This window comes from Triticum dicoccoides, chromosome 6A (assembly GCF_002162155.2).
Source record: "Triticum dicoccoides isolate Atlit2015 ecotype Zavitan chromosome 6A, WEW_v2.0, whole genome shotgun sequence".
Lineage (NCBI taxonomy): Eukaryota > Viridiplantae > Streptophyta > Magnoliopsida > Poales > Poaceae > Triticum > Triticum dicoccoides.
The window spans coordinates 424,190,443-424,216,775 of record NC_041390.1 but is presented as its reverse complement, the minus strand read 5'-3'; positions in this window follow the sequence as shown (position 1 = coordinate 424,216,775).

Genomic DNA, 26,333 nt, shown 5'->3' with positions numbered 1-26,333 from the left:
CTCCAGGCCGACGGCTGCTGCAGCCGGGCCTCATGGGTCTCCCTGGAGGTCTCCGCGGCCGGGAGCCTGTCCCTGGCCCGAGGTTGGCAGACGTTTGCCCGTGCGCGTGGCCTGAGCCGCCGGTGCACCCTTCACTTCAAGTTCGATGGCGACGCCACCCTCTACGTCAGGGTGTTCGGGGAAGATGGTCGCCGCGCCGGGTGTTGCCCCGAGGGTGATGACCGCGGCTAGGAACCCAGATCTGGTGATGATGGAGGGAGCGGCGCTCGCGCGGCTGGCGATGTTCGGGGCTCCTCGAGCTTCTCCAGTTCTTCTTCAGGCTGCGACTCCTCTAGCGGTGGCCGCGATCAGCCTCCACGCCGTCGTGTCTGCTTGGGTGGCAACGTGTCCGCACGTCGCCGCGCCCTGGTGAAGCGCGAGAGGGAGTCCGCCTGAGCTTCGGAGGGAGCTCGGGCCTTCCCCGCGGGCCGGTGTGAGGCGAGCCGCTCCGGATTTGTTCTTCCTTTTCCCTTTTTCCTGCGTAACAAAGACAATAGTGCGGAGCCTCGCGGGGGAGCATTTGGGTTATCGCTGTTAATCATCATTTTGCTTTCGTTACCGTTCCTTCCGGCTTTGTGCCCGAGCGTGGATAGTTCCCGACCCCGGCCGTGAGGGGGCGACCGACCCAGGCCCTTTGTTTGTGTCGCGGTGCCCGTGGGGCACAGACTGGAGGGGTGCTCCTGTACGGGGCCCAGGTCGCGAACTCTTTGAATGACTAGGATAGGAACGCTCGTGAGGGCGCTCAACTGCCCCCCTCGCGAGGCTTTGCGCAAAATAAATCAAGGCAGGAGAGTGAAAAGCCGAAGAATCGCAAGGCAAAGATGGCAACAACTTCAATAAAACTTCAAATGCGAACGAACAAGCCAACTGCGGAAAGCAAATGAAAAAGCCGTGTCTAGGACCTAATCTAGTCTTTGACGTCTTCTCACCAGCGCGGAGCTAAGTGCTGCCACTAGGCATGGGAGGGAGCCCCAGGGCCTGATGCCGGCGCTCCTGAGACTCCGGGGCATGTACAGCCCCACTCATTATTACGTGAGAGTGTCACGGGCGGCGAGCTTCACAGGCGTTGGCCTTCTTCACAGGCTCCGGGCCTTTCTTCTTAGGGGAAACGAGCTTCACAGGCATTCGCCTTCTTCACAGGCTCCGGGCCTTTTCCAAAACGCGATAGCTTCACAGGCACTCGCCTTGCTTCACAGGCTCTGGGACTTTTCCAAAATGCGATAGCTTCACAGGCTCTGGGCCTTTTCCAAAACGCGATAGCTTCACAGGTACTCGCCTTGCTTCACAGGCTCTGGGCCTTTTCCAAAACGCAATAGCTTCACAGGCACTCGGCTTGCTTCACAGGCTCTAGGCCTTTTCCAAAACGCAATAGCTTCACAGGCACTCGCCTTGCTTCACAGGCTCTAGGCCTTTTCAAGGGTAGAACCTCCGGAGGTGCTGGATGTTCCATGCATTCTGGACTGGCACTCTCTCCTGAGTCTCCAAGCGCGCGGAGCCGGGCCTGGAAACATGAACAACCTTGAACGGCCCTCCCACATGGGAGAGAGCTTGTGCAGTCCCTCCCTGGAGAGGACCCGCCTGAGCACGAGGTCTCCTACCTCGAGAGTCCTGTGACGGATGTTGTGGCAGTGATATCGCCGCAGCGCTTGCTGGTACCTTGCCGCTCGCAGCACGGCTTCTCGACGACGTTCCTCCCCCAGCACGAGGTCCATCCCTCGCATGGCGTCCTGCTGCACCTCGTCGAATGCCAGGACCCGCGCGGAGCGATGTCTGACCTCGTGAGGGAGGACCGCTTCCGCTCCGTAGACCAGGAAGAACGGGGTCTCTCCAGTCGGTTTGGTCGCGGTGGTGCGGATGGACCACAGCACGGACTGAAGCTCGTCGTACCAACCTCTGCGACAGGCCTCCAGCTTCTTCTTGAACGTCCTGGTCTTGAGGCCCCTCAGGACCTCCACGTTGGCTCACTCGGCCTGGCTGTTGCTTTGGGGGTGCGCCACTAATGCGTAGCATATCTGCGTTCCAAGGTTAGCACATTATGTTTTGAAGAGGTTACTAGTGAACTGCGAACCGTTGTCCGTGATGATGCGATTCGGCACCCCGAACCGGCTCACGATGCCCTTGATGAACTTGATCGCGGAACCCGTGGGAATGGTGCGGACAGCCTCTACTTCAGCCCACTTGGTGAATTTGTCCACGGCAACGTAGAGGTAGCGGTAGCCCCCTGGAGCCCGAGGAAACGGGCCCAAGATGTCCAGCCCCCAGACTGCGAATGGCCACGAAAGGGGGATAGTCTGCAAGCCTCCTGCTGGCTGGTGGATATGCTTGGTGTGGAACTGGCAGGCTTCACAAGCTTTCACTAGTTCCACGGCGTCGTTGAGCGCGGTGGGCCAATAAAACCCACTGCAAAACGCCTTGCCGACGAGGGTCCGCGATGATGAATGATGTCCGCAGTCCCCACCGTGTATATCTTCCAGTAGTTCCTTCCCTTGCTCCCTGGAGATGCAGCGCAAGGATACGCCGTTTGGTCGCTTCCGGTAGAGCTCTCCGTCTTTGATGCAGTATGTCGTGGCCTGGCGTGCCACTCGCTCCGCTTCCTCCTCCTCCTCCGGCAAGGTCCCTTGCGTTAAGTAGCTCTGGAGCTCCGTGATCCAACATCCCTCCTGAGGCTCCATTGTTAGGAGCAGGCGCGCTCCTGAGGCCGGGCCACAGGTCGGAGCTCCCGAGGCAGGTGGTTGGGGGAGCTCCTCCCAGGGCTGAGCCGTGTTTGATAATGACGGCAGAGCTGAGGGCTTGAAGAGCCGCTCCTCGAAAACGCCAGGCTCCTGGGGTAACCGTCTGGACGCACGTTTGGCGATGTCGTCGGCCTCCTGATTGGTGCCACGGGGCACATGCTGCAACTCCAACCCCCAGAACTACTTCTCCATCCTGCGGACTTCCGCAAGATAGGCTTCCATGTGCTCATCCTTCAGCTCGTACACCTTGTTGGAGAAATTGACAAGGAGCTGCGAATCGCCCTTGATGGTGAGGCATTTCACTCCCAGGGCGGCCACGGCCTTCAAGCCCGCTATTAAACCTTCATACTCCGCTATGTTGTTGGAGACCTTTTCACCTTGCTGGAAGCAGAGTTGCACGGCGTAATAGAGCCTGTCCTGTGTGGGCGATATAAGCACCGCCCCAGCTCCAGCGCCATGCCTGGAGAACGCCCCATCGAAGTACATGACCCAGCCTTCTGGCGCCTCGCTTCCCGGGGATAGGGACCGATCCTCATCGGCCTTGAGGCCTGGCGCCTCCGTCCACTCTGCCACAAAATCCGCCAACGCTGCTCCCTTGATGACCCTGGTCGTGCTGAATTCGAGCTGAAACGCTTGCAGTTCTATGTTCCACTCAGCGACCGTTCCGGCTGAATTAGGGCTCCTGAGCACTATCTCCAGGGGGTATGACGAGACGACCTTGATGGGGTGACCCTGAAAATAGTGCCCCAGCTTGCGCGAAGCCACCAGTAGCGCGAACAGGAGTTTCTGAGGCATGGGGTACCATGCTCTTGCATCCCGCAGCACCGTGCTGACGAAGTACACTGGGTGCTCAACAAGGCGGAGTGCGTCAGTGCTGGTGGCTCCTTCAGGAGACCGTGGCGCCTCTTGAGGCAATGAGGCCTCCTAAGACTGGCCATCTGGAAGAGGGGCCTCTTCCGCCTCTAGTGCGCCCCTCTGCGGCGGCTGATCCTCCTCAGTCACGGTGGCGGTTTCTATAGGCCTTCCTTGTGTCTCCTCTGCTTTGTCCCGGGCTGCTGCCGTGGTTTTGATTCGGCGCTCCTCTCTGACTGCCACCAAGGCTGCGCTGGCGGAGTAGGGAGTGGCGGCGAGGTAAAGCACCAGGGGCTCCTGAGGGCGCGGAGCCACCATGACCGGTGGGCTGGTCAGGTATCTCTTGAGATCCTGGAACGCCTTGTCGGCCTCTTCAGTCCACTCGAAGGGCCCCTTTTTCTTCATTAGCTGGAAGAAGGGCAGGGCTCGTTCTCCCAACTTGGAGATGAAGCGCCCTAGCGCGGTCACGCGCCCCGTGAGCTTCTGCATTTCTCTGAGGGTCTTTGGCGGGCTCATATCTTCCACCGCCTTGACCTTCTCTGGGTTAGCCTCGATGCCTCGGTGGGACACGAGGAAACCCAAGAGCTTGCCCGAGGGGACTCTCAACACACACTTCTCTGGGTTGAGCCGTAGGTTCACTGCATTGAGGCTCACGAAGGTTTCCTCCAAGTCCTGTATCAAGGTCCCGGCCTCCCGAGACTTTACCACAATGTCATCGACGTAAGCTTCAACATTCTTCCCGAGCTGCGGGCCCAAGGTGATGTGCATCAGCCGCTGAAAGGTCGCCCCTGCGTTACGCAGCCCGATTGGCATGCACGTGTAGCAGTATACCCCACACGGGGTTAGGAAGGCTGTCTTCTCGACATCTTCTATCGCCATCTTGATCTGGTGATACCCGGAGAAGGCATCCAGGAAGCATAACAGGTCGCATTTCGCAGTGGAATCGATGATCTGGTCGATGCGGGGGAGCGGAAACGGATCTTGCAGGCATGCTTTGTTGAGGTTGGTGAAGTCGACACACATACACTCCTTCCCTCCCTTCTTTGGCACAACAACAGGGTTGGCCAACCAATCTGGGTATCGGACCTCGCGGATGACCCCAGCGGCTTCTAATTTGCGGGTCTCTTGGACGACGAAGGCCTGCTTTTCCGTGGACTGCCGCCTGGCCTTCTGCTTCACAGGGCGCACGTTGGGGCACACGTTGAGGTGATGCTCGATTACACTCCTGGGGATCCCTGCCAACTGGTCCGGCTCCCAAGCGAATACCTTCTTGTTTGCGTGTAGGAACCCGACCAGGGCCTCCTCCTGCTTGGGTTTGAGGTGGGCGCCTATGGTGAAAGTGGCGTCGGTGGATCCGTCCTCATCGACGGGTATCTGCTTGGTTTCTGCCTTGTCTTGGGTGAACAACTGCTTCTTCTTGGCGGGTGCAGCCCCCTTGGGCCCGGGGGTCTCCAAGTCGGCGGGCTATGCCAACGCCGCCGTCTTGAAGGCGAGCTTGAGCGCCCGCAGCGCGTCCCCGGTGTCTCCGTGCATAGTGAGGACACCGCTGCTCCCGGGCATCTTCATGAGGTTGTACGCCGGGTCCGTCGTGGCCATGAATTGGGCCAGCGCTAGGTAGCCGAGGATGGCGTTGTAGGGGAGGCTGATGGGGGCGATGTCGAAGTCAACCAGCTCCGTGCGGAAGTTGTCGTAGGTGCCGAAGGTCACTGGGAGCCGGATCTGCCCCAAGGAACTGGACGACTTTCCCCCAATGCCCGAGAAGGGCCGGCTGGGTTGCAGCCGTTCCAGGGGTATGCGGAGGAGGTTGAAGGCCTCGACCGAGAGCACGCTGAGGCCCGCGCCGCCGTCAATGAGGGTTCTGGTGACGGCCACCTGGCAGATGGTGGGGGTGCACAACGTGGGGAGCGCGCCCGAGCAGGCCGAGTTGGAGGGGTGGTCCTCCGAGCTGAAGGTCAGGCCGGTCTCGGGCGCCGCCCGATCCAGGGGAGCCCCCTGCCGCGTGGAAGAGGCACTGACCCGGCGGACGAACGGCTTGACGTGGTGACTTGTGGGCGGCGCCTACGAGCCGCCCAGGAGGGCCGCGACGACCGGTGGTGTTGGTGTAGCGCGATGGGGCGGCGCAGGAGAGCCCCCTGCGGCGCGGACGAGCCCAGGGGCGGCCCGGCGCTCCGCGCGGGCCCGTCGAGCGTCAGACATGAGCGTGATGGTCGGAGGAGAATGGAGCGGTGGAAGACGAACTCCGGCGCACCCCTACCTGGCACGCAGAATGTCGGATTTCGGGTTCCGGCAGACCCTTAAGGTTCGAACACTGGGGTGCGCGCGGAGATTACGCCTTCTACCACTCCGTCTCGCAAGGATCTAGACTACTGAAAGAACTGCACAAGGGACACAAGGTTTATACTGGTTCGGGCCACCATTGTGGTGTAATACCCTACTCCAGTGTGTGGTGGGTGGATTGCCTCTTGGGGCTGATGATGATGAACAATGCAAGGAAGAACAGCCTCGCGAGGGTCTGCTCTTGGCTGGGGTGGTGAACTGCTAGGAGGAGTTCAGCCACCTTTCTCTCTCTCTCTCTCTCTCTCTCTCTCTCTCTCTCCAACCGGTCGACCCTTTGCTCTGTGGGCGGCTGGTCCTATTTATAGAGGCCCTGGTCCTCTTCCCAAATATTTGAGCGGGAAGGGAGCCAACAATGGCGGGCTAATTTGAAGGGGGACAGCAAGTATCAACTATCCTGACAAAAGCAGTCTTCGCCTGCGCAAAGCTCTGGTGATGACGCCGTCTTGGGCTCAACGATGACCTCCGTCTCGTAGTTCTCCTGGTCTTGGTCTCGTTGCACCGAAATGGCAACCTTTGCCTGACGCCTTGGTACTCCGCGGCTGCGCTTGCTCCCTTTGCACCAAAGAGGAAAGGAGGACATTGCGCGGGCTGGCACCCGCCTGGTGCCCAGAGTCGTCATGGCTCGCGTCACGGGCACCTCGCGAGGTACCCCGCCTTGATTTCTCCGCCTCCTCGTGAGCCAGCCTGACGAGGCCGCGCCTGAGGAAGCTCCACGTCATCCGCCCCGCGAGGCTCGGCCCCTCGCGAGGGTCTTGAGTCTTGTGTTGATGAATATGGGCCGTGCCGGGCCTCCTTTGAGCCACGCCGCAGGCCGCAGGCAGGCAAGTCTGGGGACCCCCGTTCCTAGAACGGCGACACCGCCCTTGGGCCTCGGGGGCTCCCTCCGACGCCTAGTGGTAGCACTTAGCTCCGCTCTGGTGAGAAGACTTGAAGACTAGACTAGGTGCCAACGCGGCTTTTCATTTGCTTTCCGTAGTTGGCTCGCCTTCTCTTAATCGAAGTTTGCTTCTGGTGTTCCTTGCTGATTTGGTTCCGTCGCCTTTTGCCGCCTTTTCCGAATCCAGTTCGCTTGTGTTCTCTGTCTCGCATACCTCACGAGGGGGCTAGGAAGGCGCCTTCACGATGGTCTCTCCCTCCTGTGTTGGTCCTTCTCTCTGCCTTCGGTCTGCTTTCTCGCGAGGCACCCTCGCTCAAGCCCACAAACTGGCACATCTCTCCTAATCCATGCCCCTCGGGTACCGCGATATGATGCTCTGGGTCAAAGCTCGGGTGAACGATAAGTCTCCTAGTGAGCTTCCTAACAATTTTTTTGCAGTTCCTGAGCAACCACTAAGCCAAGACAGGCACGAGGAAACAAGTGCCTCGTGAAGAAGAGGCTGCCCCGAACGCGCCATGCTGTTGGGGAACGTTGCAGAAAATTAAAATTTTTCCTACGGTTTCACCAAGATCCATCTATGAGTTCATCTAAGCAACGAGTCAAGGGAGAGAGTTTGCATCTACATACCACTTGTAGATCGCGTGCGGAAGCTTGCAAGGTGATGATGGAGTCGTACTCGACGTGATTCGAATCACCGATGACCAAGTGCTGAACGGACAGCACCTCCGCGTTCAACACACGTACGGGACGGGAGACGTCTCCTCCTTCTTGATCCAGCAAGGGGAAGGAGAGGTTGAGGAAGACAGCTCCACCGGCAGCACGACGGCGTGGTGTTGGTGGAGAGGCAGTACTCCGACAGGGCTTCGCCAAGCACACAACGGAGGAGGAGAGGTGTTGGGGAGGGGAGGGCTGCGCCTTGGAGGGTCGTCTGGCTGCCCTCCCCTCACCCCTCTATTTATAGGGGGAAGGGAGAAGGGGGCCGGCCCCCCTAGAACCCATCTAGGGGGGGTGCGGCGGCCAAGGGGAGAGGGGGAGAGGGTGGCTTGCCCCCCAAGCCAAGGGGGCGCCCCCTCTAGGGTTCCCCCCTCAACCCTAGGCGCAAGGGCCCAAGGGAGGGGGTGCGCCCAGCCCACCAGGGGCTGGCTCCCTGCCCCACGCAGCCCATGTGCCCCCCTGGGAGGGGTGGCCCCTCCCGGTGGACCCCCGGAACCCTTCCGGTGGCCCCGGTACACTACCGGTATGACCCCGAAACTTCCCGGTGTCCGTTTGACAACTTCCCATATATAAATCTTTACCTCCGGACCCTTCCGGAGCTCCTCGTGACGTCCGGGATCCCATCCGGGACTCCGAACAACATTCGGTAGTCACATACTAGTCTTCCTAATAACCCTAGCGTCACCGAACCTTAAGTGTGTAGACCCTACGGGTTCGGGAGACATGCAGACATGACCGAGACGCTCTTAGGTCAATAACCAACAGCGGGATCTGGATACCCATGATGGCTCCCACATGCTCCTCGATGTTGTCATCGGATGAACCACGATGTCGAGGATTCGATCAAACCCTGTATGCAATTCCCTTTGTCAATCGGTACGTTACTTGCCCGAGACTCGATCGTCGGTATCCCAATACCTTGTTCAGTCTCGTTACCGGCAAGTCACTTTACTCGTACCGTAATGCATGATCCCGTGTCCAACACCTTGGTCACATTGAGCTCATTATGATGATGCATTACTGAGTGGGCCCAGAGATACCTCTCCGTCATACGGAGTGACAAATCCCAATCTCGATCCGTGTCAACCCAACAGATACTTTCGGAGATACCTGTAATGCACCTTTATAGTCACCCAGTTACGTTGTGACGTTTGATACACCCAAGGCACTCTTACGATATCCGGGAGTTACACGATCTCATGGTCGAAGGAAGAGATACTTGACATTGGCAAAGCTCTAGCAAAACGAACTACACGATCTTTTATGCTATGCTTAGGATTGGGTCTTGTCCATCACATCATTCTCTTAATGATGTGATCCCGTTATCAACGACATCCAATGTCCATAGTCAGGAAACCATGACTATCTGTTGATCACAACGAGCTAGTCAACTAGAGGCTCACCAGGGACATATTGTGGTCTAAGTATTCACACGTGTATTACGATTTCCGGATAATACAGTTATAACATGAATAAAAGACATTTATCATGAACATTGAAATATAATAATACTTTTATTATTGCCTCTAGGGCATATTTCCAACAGTCTCCCACTTGCACTAGAGTCACCAATCTAGTTACATTGTGATGAATCGAACACCCATAGAGTTCTGGTGTTGATCATGTTTTGCACGCGAGAGAGGTTTAGTCAGCGGATCTGCGAAATTCAGATCCGTGTGCACTTTGCAAATCTCTATGTCTCCATCTTGAACATTTTCACGGATGGAGTTGAAATGACGCTTGATGTGCCTGGTCTTCTTGTGAAACCTGGGCTCCTTCGCGAGGGCAATAGCTCCAGTGTTGTCACAGAAGAGTTTGATCGGCCCCGACGCATTGGGTATGACTCCTAGGTCGGTGATGAACTCCTTCACCCAAATCGCTTCATGCGCTGCCTCCGAGGCTGCCATGTACTCCGCTTCACACGTAGATCCCGCCACGACGCTCTGCTTGCAGCTGCACCAGCTTACTGCTCCACCATTCAACATATACACGTATCCGGTTTGTGACTTAGAGTCATCCAGATCTGAGTCGAAGCTAGCGTCGACGTAACCCTTTACGACGAGCTCTTCGTCTCCTCCATAAACGAGAAACATGTCCTTCGTCCTTTTCAGGTACTTCAGGATATTCTTGACCGCTGTCCAGTGTTCCTTGCCGGGATTACTTTGGTATCTTGCTACCAAACTTACGGCAAGATTTACATCGGGTCTGGTACACAGCATGGCATACATAATAGATCCTATTGCTGAAGCATAGGGGATGACACTCATCTCTTCTTTATCTTTTGCCGTGGTCGGTGACTGAGCCGAGCTCAGTCTCACACCTTGTAAGATAGGCAAGAACCCCTTCTTGGACTGATCCATTTTGAACCTCTTCAAAATCTTATCAAGGTATGTGCTTTGTGAAAGACCTATGAGGCGTCTCGATCTATCTCTATAGATCTTGATGCCTAATATATAAGCAGCTTCTCCAAGGTCCTTCATTGAAAAACACTTATTCAAGTAGGCCTTAATGTTGTCCAGAAATTCTATATTATTTCCCATCAAGAGTATGTCATCTACATATAATATGAGAAATGCTACAGAGCTCCCACTCACTTTCTTGTAAACGCAGGCTTCTCCATAAGTCTGCATAAACCCAAACGCTTTGATCATCTCATCAAAGCGAATGTTCCAACTCCGAGATGCTTGCACCAGTCCATAAATGGATCGCTGGAGCTTGCATACTTTGTTAGCGTTCCGAGGATCGACAAAACCTTCCGGCTGCATCATATACAGCTCTTCCTTAAGATGCCCATTAAGGAATGCTGTTTTGACGTCCATCTGCCATATCTCATAATCATAGTATGCGGCAATTGCTAACATGATTCGGACGGACTTCAGCTTCGCTACGGGAGAGAAAGTCTCGTCGTAGTCAATCCCTTGAACTTGTCGATAACCCTTAGCGACAAGTCGAGCCTTATAAATGGTAACATTACCATCCGCGTCCGTCTTCTTCTTAAAAATCCATTTGTTTTCTATCGCTCGCCGATCATCGGGCAAGTCTAACAAAGTCCATACTTTGTTTTCATACATGGATTCTATCTCGGATTTCATGGCTTCAAGCCATTTGTTGGAATCCGGGCCCGCCATCGCTTCTTCATAGTTCGAAGGTTCATTGTTGTCTAACAACATGATTTCCAGGACAGGGTTGCCGTACCACTCTGGTGCGGAACATGTCCTTGTGGACCTACGAAGTTCAGTAGTAACTTGATCCGAAGTACCTTGATCATCATCATTGTTTTCCTCTTCAGTTGGTGTGGGCATCACAGGAACGGTTTCCTGCGCTGCGCCACTTTCCCGCTCAAGAGGTAGTACTTCATCGAGTTCTACTTTCCTCCCACTTACTTCTTTCGAGAGAAACTCTTTTTCCAGAAAGCATCCGTTCTTGGCAACAAAGATCTTGCCTTCGGATCTTAAGTAGAAGGTATACACGACAGTTTCCTTAGGGTATCCTATGAATACGCATTTTTCCGACTTGGGTTCGAGCTTTTCAGGTTGAAGTTTCTTGACATAAGCATCGCATCCCCAAACTTTTAGAAACGACAGCTTAGGTTTCTTTCCAAACCATAATTCATACGGTGTCGTCTCAACGGATTTAGACGGTGCCCTATTTAAAGTGAATGTAGCTGTCTCTAGAGCGTATCCCCAAAATGATAGCGGTAAATCGGTAAGAGACATCATAGACCGCACCATATCCAATAGAGTGCGATTACAACGTTCGGACACACCGTTTCGCTGAGGTGTTCCAGGCGGTGTGAGTTGTGAAACGATTCCACATTTCCTTAAGTGTGTACCAAATTCGGGACTTAAGTATTCTCCTCCACGATCTGATCGTAAGAATTTTATCTTTCGGTCACGTTGATTCTCTACCTCATTCTGAAATTCCTTGAACTTTTCAAAGGTCTCAGACTTGTGTTTCATTAAGTAGACATACCCATATCTACTCAAGTCATCAGTGAGAGTGAGAACATAACGATATCCTCCGCGAGCCTCAACGCTCATTGGACCGCACACATCGGTATGTATGATTTCCAATAAGTTGGTTGCTCGCTCCATTGTTCCGGAGAACGGAGTCTTGGTCATTTTGCCCAAGAGGCATGGTTCGCACGTGTCAAACGATTCATAATCAAGAGACTCTAAAAGTCCATCGGCATGGAGCTTCTTCATGCGCTTGACACCAATGTGACCAAGGCGGCAGTGCCACAAGTATGTGGGACTATCGTTATCAACTTTAAATCTTTTTTCATCTACACTATGAACATGTGTAATATTACGCTCGAGATTCATTAAGAATAAACCATTAACCATCGGAGCATGACCATAAAACATATCTCTCATATAAATCGAACAACCATTATTCTCAGACTTAAATGATTAGCCATCTCGTATTAAACGAGATCCAGATACAATGTTCATGCTCAAACTTGGCACTAAATAACAATTATTAAGGTTCAAAACTAATCCCGTTGGTAAATGTAGAGGCAGCGTGCCGACGGCGATCACATCGACTCTGGAACCATTCCCGACGCGCATAGTCACCTCGTCCTTCGCCAGTCTCCGTTTATTCCGCAGCTCCTGCTGTGAGTTACAAATATGAGCAACGGCACCGGTATCAAATACCCAGGAGTTACTACGAGTACTGGTAAGGTACACATCAATCACATGTATATCAAATATACCTTTGGTGTTGCCGGCCTTCTTATCCGCTAAGTATTTGGGGCAGTTCCACTTCCAGTGACCCTTCCCCTTGCAATAAAAGCACTCAGTCTTAGGCTTGGGTCCATTCTTTGACTTCTTCCCGGTAACTGGCTTACCAGGCGCGGCAACCTCCTTGCCGTCCTTCTTGATGTTCTTCTTACCCTTGCCCTTCTTGAACTTAGTGGTCTTATTGACCATCAACACTTGATGTTCTTTCTTGATTTCAGCCTCTGCTGACTTCAGCATCGAGAACACTTCAGGAATGGTCTTTTCCATCCCCTGCATGTTGTAGTTCATCACAAAGCTCTTGTAGCTTGGTGGGAGCGACTGGAGGATTCTGTCAATGACCGCCTCATCTGGGAGGTTAATGTTCAGCTAGGTCATACGGTTGTTCAACCCAGACATCTTCAGGATGTGCTCACTGACAGAACTGTTTTCCTCCATCTTACAACTGTAGAACTTGTCGGAGACATCATATCTCTCGACCCGGGCATGAGCTTGAAAAACTAGTTTCAGCTCTTCGAACATCTCATATGCTCCGTGGTGCTCAAAACGCTTTTGGAGCCCCAGTTCTAAGCTGTAAAGCATGCCGCACTGAACGAGGGAGTAATCATCAGCACGAGACTGCCAAGCATTCATAATGTCTTGGTTCTCTGGGACGGGAGCGTCACCTAGCGGTCCTTCTAGGACGTATTGTTTCCTGGCAGCTATGAGGATGATCCTCAGGTTCCGTACCCAGTCCGTATAGTTGCTGCCATCATCTTTCAGCTTGGTTTTCTCTAGGAACGCGTTGAAGTTCATGTTGACATTAGCGTTGGCCATTGATCTACAAGACATATTTGCAAAGGTTTTAGACTAAGTTCATGATAATAAAGTTCTAATCAAATTATGAACTCCCACTTAGATTAGACATCCCTCTAGTCATCTAAGTGTTACACGATCCGAGTCGACTAGCCCATGTCCGATCATCACGTGAGACGGACTAGTCATCGTCGGTGAACATTCTCATGTTGATCGTATCTTCCATACAACTCGTGTTTGACCTTTCGGTCTCCGTGTTCCGAGGCCATGTCTGCACATGCTAGGCTCGTCAAGTTAACCCTAAGTGTTTTCGCTGTGTAAAACTGTCTTACACCCGTTGTATGTGAACGTAAGAATCCATCACACCTGATCATCACGTGGTGCTTAGAAGCGACGAACTGTAGCAACGGTGCACAGTTAGGGGAGAACACTTCTTGAAATTTTTGTAAGGGATCATCTTATTTACTACCGTCGTCCTAAGTAAACAAGATGCATAAACATAATAAACATCACATGCAATTATATAGTTGTGACATTATATGGCCAATATCATATAGCTCCATTGATCTTCATCTTCGGGCCTCCATGATCATCTTGTCACCGGCTTGACACCATGATCTCCATCATCATGATCTCCATCATCGTGTCTTCATGAAGTTGTCACGCCAACGACTACTTCTACTTCTATGACTAATGTTTAGCAATAAAGTAAAGTAGTTTACATGGCGTTATTCAATGACACGCAGGTCATACAAAAAATAAAGACAACTCCTATGGCTCCTGCCGGTTGTCATACTCATCGACATGCAAGTCGTGAATCCTATTACAAAGAACATGATCTCATACATCACAATTCATCATTCATCACAACTTCTGGCCATATCACAACACATGATCAATCGCTGCAAAAACAAGTTAGACGTCCTCTAATTGTTGTTGCATCTTTTACGTGGCTGCAATTGGGTTCTAGCAAGAACGTTTTCTTACCTACGAATCACCACAACGTGATTTTGACAACTTCTATTTACCCTTCATAAGGGCCCTGTTCATCGATTCCGCTCCAACTAAAGTGGGAGAGACAGACACCCGCCAGCCACCTTATGCAACTAGTGCATGTCAGTCGGTGGAACCGGTCTCACATAAGCGTACGTGTAAGGTTGGTCCGGGCCGCTTCATCCCACAATACCGTTGAGCAAGAAAAGACTAGTAGAGGCAAGTAAGATGACAAAATCCACGCCCACAACAAAATTGTGTTCTACTCGTGCAAAGAGAACTACGCATAGACCTAGCTCATGATGCCACTGTTGGGGAACGTTGCAGAAAATTAAAATTTTTCCTACGGTTTCACCAAGATCCATCTATGAGTTCATCTAAGCAACGAGTCAAGGGAGAGAGTTTGCATCTACATACCACTTGTAGATCGCGTGCGGAAGCTTGCAAGGTGATGATGGAGTCGTACTCGACGTGATTCGAATCACCGATGACCAAGTGCTGAACGGACAGCACCTCCGCGTTCAACACACGTACGGGACGGGAGACGTCTCCTCCTTCTTGATCCAGCAAGGGGAAGGAGAGGTTGAGGAAGACAGCTCCACCGGCAGCACGACGGCGTGGTGATGGTGGAGAGGTAGTACTCCGACAGGGCTTCGCCAAGCACACAACGGAGGAGGAGAGGTGTTGGGGAGGGGAGGGCTGCGCCTTGGAGGGTCGTCTTGCTGCCCTCCCCTCACCCCTCTATTTATAGGGGGAAGGGAGAAGGGGGCCGGCCCCCCTAGAACCCATCTAGGGGGGGTGCGGCGGCCAAGGGGAGAGGGGGAGAGGGTGGCTTGCCCCCCAAGCCAAGGGGGCGCCCCCTCTAGGGTTCCCCCCTCAACCCTAGGCGCAAGGGCCCAAGGGAGGGGGTGCGCCCAGCCCACCAGGGGCTGGCTCCCTGCCCCACGCAGCCCATGTGGCCCCCCGGGAGGGGTGGCCCCTCCCGGTGGACCCACGGAACCCTTCCGGTGGCCCCGGTACACTACCGGTATGACCCCGAAACTTCCCGGTGTCCGTTTGACAACTTCCCATATATAAATCTTTACCTCCGGACCCTTCCGGAGCTCCTCGTGACGTCCGGGATCCCATCCGGGACTCCGAACAACATTCAGTAGTCACATACTAGTCTTCCTAATAACCCTAGCGTCACCGAACCTTAAGTGTGTAGACCCTACGGGTTCGGGAGACATGCAGACATGACCGAGACGCTCTTAGGTCAATAACCAACAGCGGGATCTGGATACCCATGATGGCTCCCACATGCTCCTCGATGTTGTCATCGGATGAACCACGATGTCGAGGATTCGATCAAACCCTGTATGCAATTCCCTTTGTCAATCGGTACGTTACTTGCCCGAGACTCGATCGTCGGTATCCCAATACCTTGTTCAGTCTCGTTACCGGCAAGTCACTTTACTCGTACCGTAATGCATGATCCCATGTCCAACACCTTGGTCACATTGAGCTCATTATGATGATGCATTACCAAGTGGGCCCAGAGATACCTCTCCGTCATACGGAGTGACAAATCCCAATCTCGATCCGTGTCAACCCAACAGATACTTTCGGAGATACCTGTAATGCACCTTTATAGTCACCCAGTTACGTTGTGACGTTTGATACACCCAAGGCACTCTTACAATATCCGGGAGTTACACGATCTCATGGTCGAAGGAAGAGATACTTGACATTGGCAAAGCTCTAGCAAAATGAACTACACGATCTTTTATGCTATGCTTAGGATTGGGTCTTGTCCATCACATCATTCTCCTAATGATGTGATCCCGTTATCAACGACATCCAATGTCCATAGTCAGGAAACCATGACTATCTGTTGATCACAACGAGCTAGTCAACTAGAGGCTCACCAGGGACATATTGTGGTCTAAGTATTCACACGTGTATTACGATTTCCGGATAATACAGTTATAGCATGAATAAAAGACATTTATCATGAACATTGAAATATAATAATACTTTTATTATTGCCTCTAGGGCATATTTCCAACACATGCTAAGTTATCTCCGCACAAAATAATGACACATCATAGAAATAACAAGCATAGCGTAATGATTAAGGAATCACATTTCGATACACGCCCCTCTGAGCCCATACTGGTTTCATTTTGATGCAGGAAAGAAAAGAGGAACAAAACAAAAGCGGTGTTGCAGCAAACCACGGGGGCAGGCCTCCAGCGACGTCCCGAGCTTAGCCGAATCCCTCCTCACGCTTCACGGAGGCGCGGCGACGAGACGACCCGCTACCACCTTCGAAGCGAGCGCAGCGGCGTGGCGGCTGGTCGTAGCCACCGCTGCTGGAGCTCTCACTAAGAGAAGAGCCACCTTAGCTGGATGAGGCGCGGCTGGCGGGCTCGCCCTCGCCGCGGCCATCGCCGAGACCGAGCACCTCATCGCCATCGTTCGTCTCGGGGTAGCACCCGGCGCGGCGACCATCTTCCCCAAACACCCTCACATAGAGGGTCGCATCACCGTCATACTTGAAATGGAGGGTGCACCGTCTGCCTAGGCCGCGCACGCGGGCGAACGTCTGCTAACCGCGAGCCAGAGCTATCTTGCCCACGGCGGAGACTTTAACTGCGACCCGGGAAGCCCTGCTGCAGTAGCTGCCCGCCTGCTGCTAGAGCCCGCATGGATCAGAGGCCGGCAACTCGTCGACGAAGAAGCACGGAAGCTGAAGCTAGTTGCCGGCCTGGATCAGAGGCCGGCAACTCGTCGACGATGAACTCCAGCAGCACTTCTGCCGAGTGGAAGCGTGGCCAGGGAGGCTGCGCAACCACGGCATGTCTCACCTCATCGACGGGGTTGCCGCGACCGGAGCGACCCCCACCACGCGGAGCGGCGCCACCCTGGGAGCGGGGGGCCATGGCGGGAGTCGTGGTGTGCTTGCAGGGATGGCCGCATCCCCGCTTGGGCGCCGGGGAGCCGGGCCCCTCGCGAGGGGCCTTTCCTTTCTTCGCGGCGGAGAACCTTTTCGACTGCGCCATTGGAGTCGATGGTGGAGAAGAGGAGGAAGAAGCAGGCGGAATGGGAAGAAGTGGGGGACGGGGGCTCCGCCCCTTCCTCATTTATAGCACGAGAAGGCCAACCAGTGCCCCCACGATCACAGGTAATGATGGTTTTCCTTGCATGTCTCAGGGACTTGTCAAGTCAGGCTGTTTCCGAGGCTGCGTGGGGAAGCGGAGACGCCCACGTCCAATCAACCGCCACGCGTCAACTGAGGCTGCATGCTTTTGGGGGCCGCGGTGCCCCACGCTTGACCTTTGGCTTCGCCCCGAAGCCAAGCCCGAGCGCGCCTTGGGCCCGGGGGCTACTGTCGGAGTTCTGGGAATGAGGGTCCCCAGACTTGCCTGCCTGCGGCCCACGGCGTGGCTGAGCTAGCAGGCCCGTACGGCCCGTCTTCATCGACAAGGCATTCAAGACCCTCGCAAGGTGCCAAGCCTCGCGAGGTGGACGACGCAAGACCTCCTCAGGAGCGGCCTCGCCAGGCAGGCTCACGAGGGGCGAAGAGATCAAGGTAAGGCAAACCTCGCGAGGTCCTCGTGATGTGAGCCCTGACCATCAAGACCAGGCGGGCGCCAGCGCACACAGTGTCCTTGCTTCCTCTTTGGTGCCAAGTGGGCAAGGGCAGGCGCGGAGTACCGAGGCATCAAGCAAAGGTTTCCATATCAGTGCAACGAGACCAAGACCAACAGGACGGTAGGACAGAGGTCACCATGGAGCCCAAGACGGCGTCACTGCCAGAGCCTTTTGCAGGCGAAGACCACTTTTGTCACGATAAGCTGTACTAGCTATCCCCTTTCAAATTGGCCGTTGTTGGCTCCCTTCCTGCTCAACATCTGGGAGAGGACCAGGGCCTATATGAGTAGAACTAGCCACCACAGTAGAGGGGACGATCTGATTGAGAACAGATCGAGAGGCATCTCACCCACACAAGTTCACCAAGCACAAGAATACCTCAACCTCAGGAGGCTGTTCTTCCCCTTGTAATGTTCATCATTATCCCAAGAGGAAATCCACCACCACCACACTGGAGTAGGGTATTACACCACAGCGGTGGCCTGAACCAGTATAAATCTTGTGTCTTTCTATGTTGTGAGCTCATCGAGTTGGTCCGCGAGATCATAGAGATCTAGGGCGTGGATCGATAGGGAGAAAACCTTCGCACACAACCTAGTGTTTGAACCTTGAGGGTTTTGCCGGAACCAGTGATCCGACACCAACCATTCCTGTTGGTATGATTAGCAGGCTTATCAGGGGTGCCATGAATCTTGTAGGGCCGATCGAGTATTCTGTCCAAACTGGATGGACCATCTTTGTTTCCTTTGAATGGCTTCTTCCGCTGACCGGGTTTAGAGCCACTGAATCCGGCATTGACCGCCATGTCTTTGGTATCATCGTTATTGCTTTGACACTTGTGTTTGTTGCATCGTGGCCTGCCATTGCAATCCCTAGCTTCGGAGGTGCCAGGGTCACTAGTGTTGTTGCTTCTGCGAGCTAGCCGACTATCTTCTCCCACGCAAAAGCAGGCCATAAGTGCGGTAAGGGCTGCCATTGACTTCGGTTTTTCTTGGACGAGGTGTCGGACGAGCCACTCGTCTCAGACACCGTGTTTAAAGTGTTGGAAATATGCCCTAGAGGCAATAATAAATTGGTTATTATTATATTTCCTTGTTCATGATAATCGATTATTATCCATGCTAGAATTGTATTGATAGGAAACTCAGATACATGTGTGGATACATAGACAACACCATGTCCCTAGTAAGCCTCTAGTTGACTAGCTCGTTGATCAATAGATGGTTACGGTTTCCTAACCATGGACATTGGATGTCGTTGATAACGGGATCACATCATTAGGAGAATGATGTGATGGACAAGACCCAATCATAAGCCTAGCACAAAGATCGTGTAGTTTGTATGCTAAAGCTTTTCTAATGTCAAGTGTCATTTCCTTAGACCATGAGATTGTGCAACTCCCGGATACCATAGGAATGCTTTGGGTGTACCAAACGTCACAACGTAACTGGGTGGCTATAAAGGTTCACTACAGGTATCTCCGAAAGTGTTTGTTGGGTTGGGACGAATCGAGACTAGGATTTGTCACTCCGTGTAAACGGAGAGGTATCTCTGGGCCCACTCGGTAGGACATCATCATAATGTGCACAATGTGACCAAGGAGTTGATCATGGGATGATGTGTTACGGAACGAGTAAAGAGACTTGCCGGTAACAAGATTGAACAAGGTATCGGGATACCGGCGATCGAATCTCGGGCAACTATCGTACCGATAGACAAAGGGAATTTTATACGGGATTGACTGAATCCTTGACATCGTGGACCATCCGATGAGATCATCGTGGAGCATGTGGGAGCCAACATGGGTATCCAGATCCCGCTGTTGGTTATTGGCCGGAGAGTTTTCTCGGCCATGTCTGCATGACTCCCGAACCCGTAGGGTCTACACACTTAAGGTTCGATGACGCTAGGGTTATAGGGAAAGTATGTACGCGGTTACCGAATGTTGTTCGGAGTCCCGGATGAGATCCCGGACATCACGAGGAGTTCTGGAATGGTCCGGAGGTAAAGATTGATATATAGGAAGTATGGTTTTGGCCACCGGAAGTGTTCCGGGCATCACCGGTAGTGTACCGGGACCACCGGAGGGGTCCGGGGGTTCACCGAGAGGGGCCACCAGCCCCAGAGGCTTGCGTGGGCCATAAGTGGGAAGGGACCAGCCCCTATGTGGGCTGGGGCGCCTCCCACCAAGGCCTAAGGCGTCCTCAAGAGGAGAGGGGGCAAACCCTATGCGCAGATGGGCCCTAAGGCCCACCCTAGGTGCGCCCCCTCTCTCTCCCCCTTGGCCGCCTCCCAGATGGGATCTGGGGGCTGCCGCCACCCCTAGGGAGGGAACCCTAGGTGGGGGCGCAGCCCCTCCCCTCCCCCTATATATACTAGAGGTATGGGGCTGCGCAACACGAGGTATGGGGCTGCCCAACACGAGGTATGGGGCTGCCCAACACGTGTGATTTGCTCTCCCTGTTGGCGCAGCCCTACCCCTCTCCCTCCTCGTCTCTCATAGTGCTTGGCGAAGCCCTGCTGGAGTCCCGCGCTCCTCCACCACCACCACGCCGTCGTGCTGCTGCTGGATGGAGTCTTCCCCAACCTCTCCTTCTCCCCTTGCTGGATCAAGGCGTAGGAGACGTCATCGGGCTGTATGTGTGTTGAACACGGAGGTGCCGTCCGTTCGGCACTAGGATCATCAGTGATTTGGATCACGACGAGTACGACTCCATCAACCCCGTTCATTTGAACGCTTCCGCTTAGAGATCTACAAGGGTATGTAGATGCACTCTCCTTCCCTTCGTTGCTAGATTACTCCATAGATTGATCTTGGTGATGCGTAGGAAATTTTGAATTTCTGCTACGTTCCCCATCAGTGGCATCATGAGCTAGGTCTATGCGTAGTTTCTATGCACGAGTAGAACACAAGTTGTTGTGGGCATCGATTTTGTCAATTTGCTTGCCGTTACTAGTCTTATCTTGATTCGGTGGCATCGTGGGATGAAGCGGCCCGGACCGACCTTACACATACTCTTACGTGAGACTGGTTCCACCGACTGACATGCACTAGTTGCATAAGGTGGCTAGCGGGTGTCTGTCTCTCCCACTTTAGTCGGATCAGATTCGATGAAAAGGGTCCTTATGAAGGCTAAATAGAAATTGGCATATCACGTTGTGGTTTTCGCGTAGGTAAGAAACGTTCTTGCTAGAAACCTATAGCAGCCACGTAAAAACTTGCAACAAAAATTAGAGGACGTCTAACTTGTTTTTGCAGCATATGCCTTGTGATGTGATATGGCCAAAAGGATGTGATGAATGATATATGTGATGTATGAGATTGATCATGTTCTTGTAATAGGAATCACGACTTGCATGTCGATGAGTATGACAACCGGCAGGAGCCATAGGAGTTGTCTTAATTTATTTATGACCTGCATGTCAACATAAACGTCATGTAATTACTTTACTTTATTACTAAAGCGTTAGCCTTAGTAGTAGAAGTAATAGATGACGAGACAACTTCAAGAAGACACAATGATGGAGATCATGGTGTCATGCCGGTGACAACGATGATCATGGAGCCCCGAAGATGGAGATCGAGAGGAGCAAAAATGATATTGGCCATATCATGTCACTATTTGATTGCATGTGATGTTTATCATGTTTTACATCTTATTTGCTTAGAATGACGGTAGCTTAAATAAGATGATCCCTCACTAAAATTTCAAGAAAGGTGTTCCCCCTAACTGTGCACCGTTGCGAAGGTTCGTTGTTTCGAAGCACCACGTGATGATCGGGTGTGATAGATTCTAACGTTCGAATACAACGGGTGTAAGCCAGATTTACACAGCAAAAACACTTAGGTTGACTTGACGAGCCTAGCATGTACAGACATGGCCTCGGAACACGGAAGACCGAAAGGTCGAGCATGAGTCATATAGAAGATATGATCAACATGAACATGTTCACCGATGTTGACTAGTCCGTCTCACGTGATGATCGGACATGGCCTAGTTGACTCAGATCATGTTTCACTTAGATGACTAGAGGGATGTCTATCTGAGTGGGAGTTCATTAAATGAACTCAATTACCATGAACATAGTCTAAATTGTCTTTGCAAATATGTTGTAGATAAATAGCTCACATTGTAGCTCCCTATTTCAATACGTTCCTAGAGAAAGATTAAGTTGAAAGATATTGTAAGCAATGATGCGGACTAGGTCCGTAGTCCGAGGAGTGTCCTCACCGCTACACAGAAGGATTACGTCTTTGATGCACCGCTTGATGTGCAAACCCCTACAACGTCGTCTGTGGATGTTGTGAACACCTGACAGACACATCCTGATGACTACTTGATAGTTTAGTGCACCATACTTTACGGCTTAGAATCGGGATTCCAATGACGTCTTGAACGCCATAGAACATATGAGATGTTCCAAGAGCTGAAATTGGGATTTCAGGCTCATGCCCGTGTTGAGAGGTGTGAGACCTCTGACAAGTTCTTTAACCAACAAGATGGAGGAGAATAGCTCAACTGGTGAGCATGTGCTCAAAATGTCTGGGTGCTACAATCACTTAAATCAAGTGGGAGTTAAACTTCCAGATAAGATAGTGATTGAGTTCTCTAGGCACTATCACTTAGCTACTAGATCTTTGTGATGAACTATGACATGCAAGGGATGGAGTTGATCCCGGAGCTGTTCGCGGTGCTTAAGACCGCAAAAGGTAGAAATCAAGAAGGAGCATCAAGTGTTGATGGTTTAACAAGACCACTGGTTTAAAAGAAGGGCAAGGGCTAGAAGGGAAACTTCATGGATGGCAAACCAGTTGCCGCTCCAGTGAAGGAACCCAAGGTTGAACCCAAACCCAAGACTAAGTGCTTCTGTTGTAAGGGGAACGATCACTGGTAGCGGAGTTACCCCAAATGCATGGTAGATAAGAAGGCTGGCAACTTCAACAAAGTATATACATGTTATTAATGTGTACCTCGCTAGTACTCCTGGTAGCACCTGGGTATTGGATACCGGTTCAGTTACTATTATTGGTGACTGGAAGCAAAAGCTACGGACTAAACGGAGACTGGCTGAGGGCGAGGTGACGATGTGTGTTGGAAGTATTTCCAAAGTTGATGAGATCACCATCGCACGCTCCATCTGCCTTCGGGATTAGTATTGAACCTAGATAAATGTTATCAGGTGTCTACGTTGAGCATGAATATGATTAGATCATGTTCATTGCAATACGGTCATTCATTTAAGTTAGAGAATAATGGTTATTCTGTTTACATGAATGATACCTTTCATGGTCATGCACCCTATGTGAATGGCTCATTGAATCTCGGTCGTGGTGATACACATGTTCACGCCAAAAGATGTAGAGTTAATAATGATAGTACCACTTTCTTGTGGCACTGCCTCTTAGGTCATATTGGAGTAAGATGCATGAAGAAACTCCATATCGATGGATGTTTGGAGTCACTTGATTTTGAATCGCTTGACACATGCGAGCCATGCCTCATGGGCAGGATGACTAAGACCCTGTTTTCAGGTACAATGAAACGAGCAAGTGACTTGTTGGAAATCATACATGCAGATGTGTGTGATCCAATGAGAATTGAAGCATGCGGTGGATATTGCTATTTTCTCATCTTCACAGACGATTTGAGTAGATATAGGTATATTTACTTAATGAAGGACAAGTCTGAAACGTTTGAAAGGTTCAAGCGATTTCAGAGTGAAGTTAAGAATCATCATAACAATAAGATCATGTTCCTGCGATCTGATCAAAAGGGGATTTTCTGAGTTGTGAGTTTGGCAATCACTTAAGATATTGTGGAATTGTTTCACAGTTGAAGCCACCTGGAACACCATAGGGTAATGGTGTGTCCGGACGTTGTAATCGAACCCTATGAGATATGGTGCGATCTATGATGTCTCTTACCGATCTACCGTTTTCATTTTGAGGTTATGCGTTAGAGACAGCTGCATTCACTTTAGATAGGACACCATCTAAGTCCGTTGAGATGACATCGTGTGAACATTGGTTTGGCAAGAAACCAAAGTTGTCGCTTCTTAATGTTTGGGGCTGCGATGCTTAAGGCTTCAGCGGAGAAGCTCGAACCCAAACCGGACAAACACATCTTCATAGGATACCCAAAGGTGACAGTTGGGTATACCTTCTATCTTAGATCCGAGGGAAAATTGTTTGTCGCTAAGAACGGGTCCTTTCTCGAGAAGGATTTTCTCTCAAAAGAATTGAGTGAGAGGAAGATAGAACTTGATGAGGTTGTCGAACCTTTATTTCAACCAAAGAGTGATGCAACACAGAAAGATGTTTTCTATGGAGCCTATGTCTGTTGAATAGGAAGTTAATGATAGTGATCATGAAGCTTCGGATCAAGTTGCTATCGAACCTCATAGGTCGACAAGGATATGTACTACTCCTGAGTGGTATGGTAATCCTGTCTTAGATATCATGTTGTTAGACAACAATGAACCTACGAGCTATGGAGAAGCGATGGTGGGCTCGTATTCCGACAAATGGTTAGAAACCATGAAATCCGAGATAGGATCCATGTATCAAAACGAAGCATGGACTTTGGTGGACTTGCCCATTGATCGGCAAGCCATTGAGATAAATGGATCTTTAAGAAGAAGACGGACGTGGGCGGTAATGTTACCATCTATGAAGCTCGACTTGTGGGAAAGAGTCTTTTCACAAGTTCAAGGAGTTGACTACGATGAGAATTTCTCACCCGTAGCGATGCTTAAGTCCATCGGAATCATGTTAGCATTAGCTGTATTTTTCGATTATGAAATCTTATAGATGGATGTCAAAACAAGTTTTCTTACCAGTTTTCATAAGAAAAGTTGTATGTGATACAATAAAAGGTTTTGTCAATCCTAAGGATGCTAAAAGGTATGCTGGCTGCAGAAATCCTTCTATGGACTAGAGCAAGCATCTCGGAATCGGAATATATGTTTTGATGGAGTGATCAAAGCTTTTAGGTTTATACAATGTTTGCTAGAAACTTGTATTTACAAGAAAGTGAGTGGGAGCACTACAATATTTCTGATAAGTATATGTGGATGACATATTGTTGATCTGAAATAATGTAGAATTTCTGGAAAGCATAAACGGTTGTTTGAAGAGTGATTTTCAAAGGAAGACCTGGATAAAGCTGCTTACATATTGGGCATCAAGATCTATAGAAATAGATCAAGACGCCTGATGATACTTTCAAAGAATGCACACCTTGACATGTTTTTGAAAGAGTTCAAAATAGATCAGTCAAAGAAGGGGTTCTTACCTGAGTTGTAAGGTGTGAAGTTGAGTAAGACTCAAAGATTGACCACGGAAGAAGAAAGAGGAAGGACGAAGGTCGTCCCCTATGCTTTTGTCATAGGCTCTATACGGTATGCCATGCTGAGTACCGCACCTGATGTGTGCCTTGCCACATGTCTGGCAAGAGGGTACAAAGGTGATCTAGGAGTAGATCACCAGATAGCGGTCAAAATTATCCTTAGAGGAATAAGGAAATATTTCTCGGTTATGGAGGTGATAAAGAGTTTGACGTAAAGAGTTACGTCGATGCAAGCTTAACACCTATCCGGATAGCTCTGAGTAGAGATACCGGATACGTATAATGGAGCAACAATTTGGAATAGCTCCAAGTGGAACGTGGTAGCAGCATCTACGATATAAAGTTTTGCGAAATACATAGGGATCTGAATATGGCAAGACCCGTTGACTACAACCTCTCTCACAAGAATAACATGATTAAACCCAGAACTCTTTGAGTGTATATCACATAGTGATGTGAACTAGATCACTGAGTCTAGTAGACTCTTGGATGTTGGTCACATGGCGATGTGACCTGTGAGTGTTAATCACATGGCGATGTGAACTAGATTATTGACTCTAGTGCAAGTGGGAGACTGTTGGAAATATGCGCTAGAGGCAATAATAAATTGGTTATTATTATATTTCCTTGTTCATGATAATCGTTTATTATCCATGCTAGAATTGTATTGATAGGAAACTCAGATACATGTGTGGATACATAGACAACACCATGTCCCTAGGAAGCCTCTAGTTGACTAGCTCGTTGATCAATAGATGGTTACGGTTTCCTAACCATGGACATTGGATGTCGTTGATAACGGGATCACATCATTAGGAGAATGATGTGATGGACAAGACCCAATCCTAAGCCTAGCACAAAGATCGTGTAGTTCGTATGCTAAAGCTTTTCTAATGTCAAGTGTCATTTCCTTAGACTATGAGATTGTGCAACTCCCGGATACCGTAGGAATGCTTTGGGTGTACCAAACGTCACAACGTAACTGGGTGGCTATAAAGGTTCACTACAGGCACTCCGAAAGTGTCTGTTGGGTTGGCACGAATCGAGACTGGGATTTGTCACTCCGTGTAAACGGAGAGGTATCTCTGGGCCCACTCGGTAGGACATCATCATAATGTGCACAATGTGACCAAGGAGTTGATCACGGGATGATGTGTGACGGAACGAGTAAAGAGACTTGCCGGTAACGAGATTGAACAAGGTATCGGGATACCGACGATCGAATCTCGGGCAACTATCATACCGATTGACAAAGGGAATTGTATAC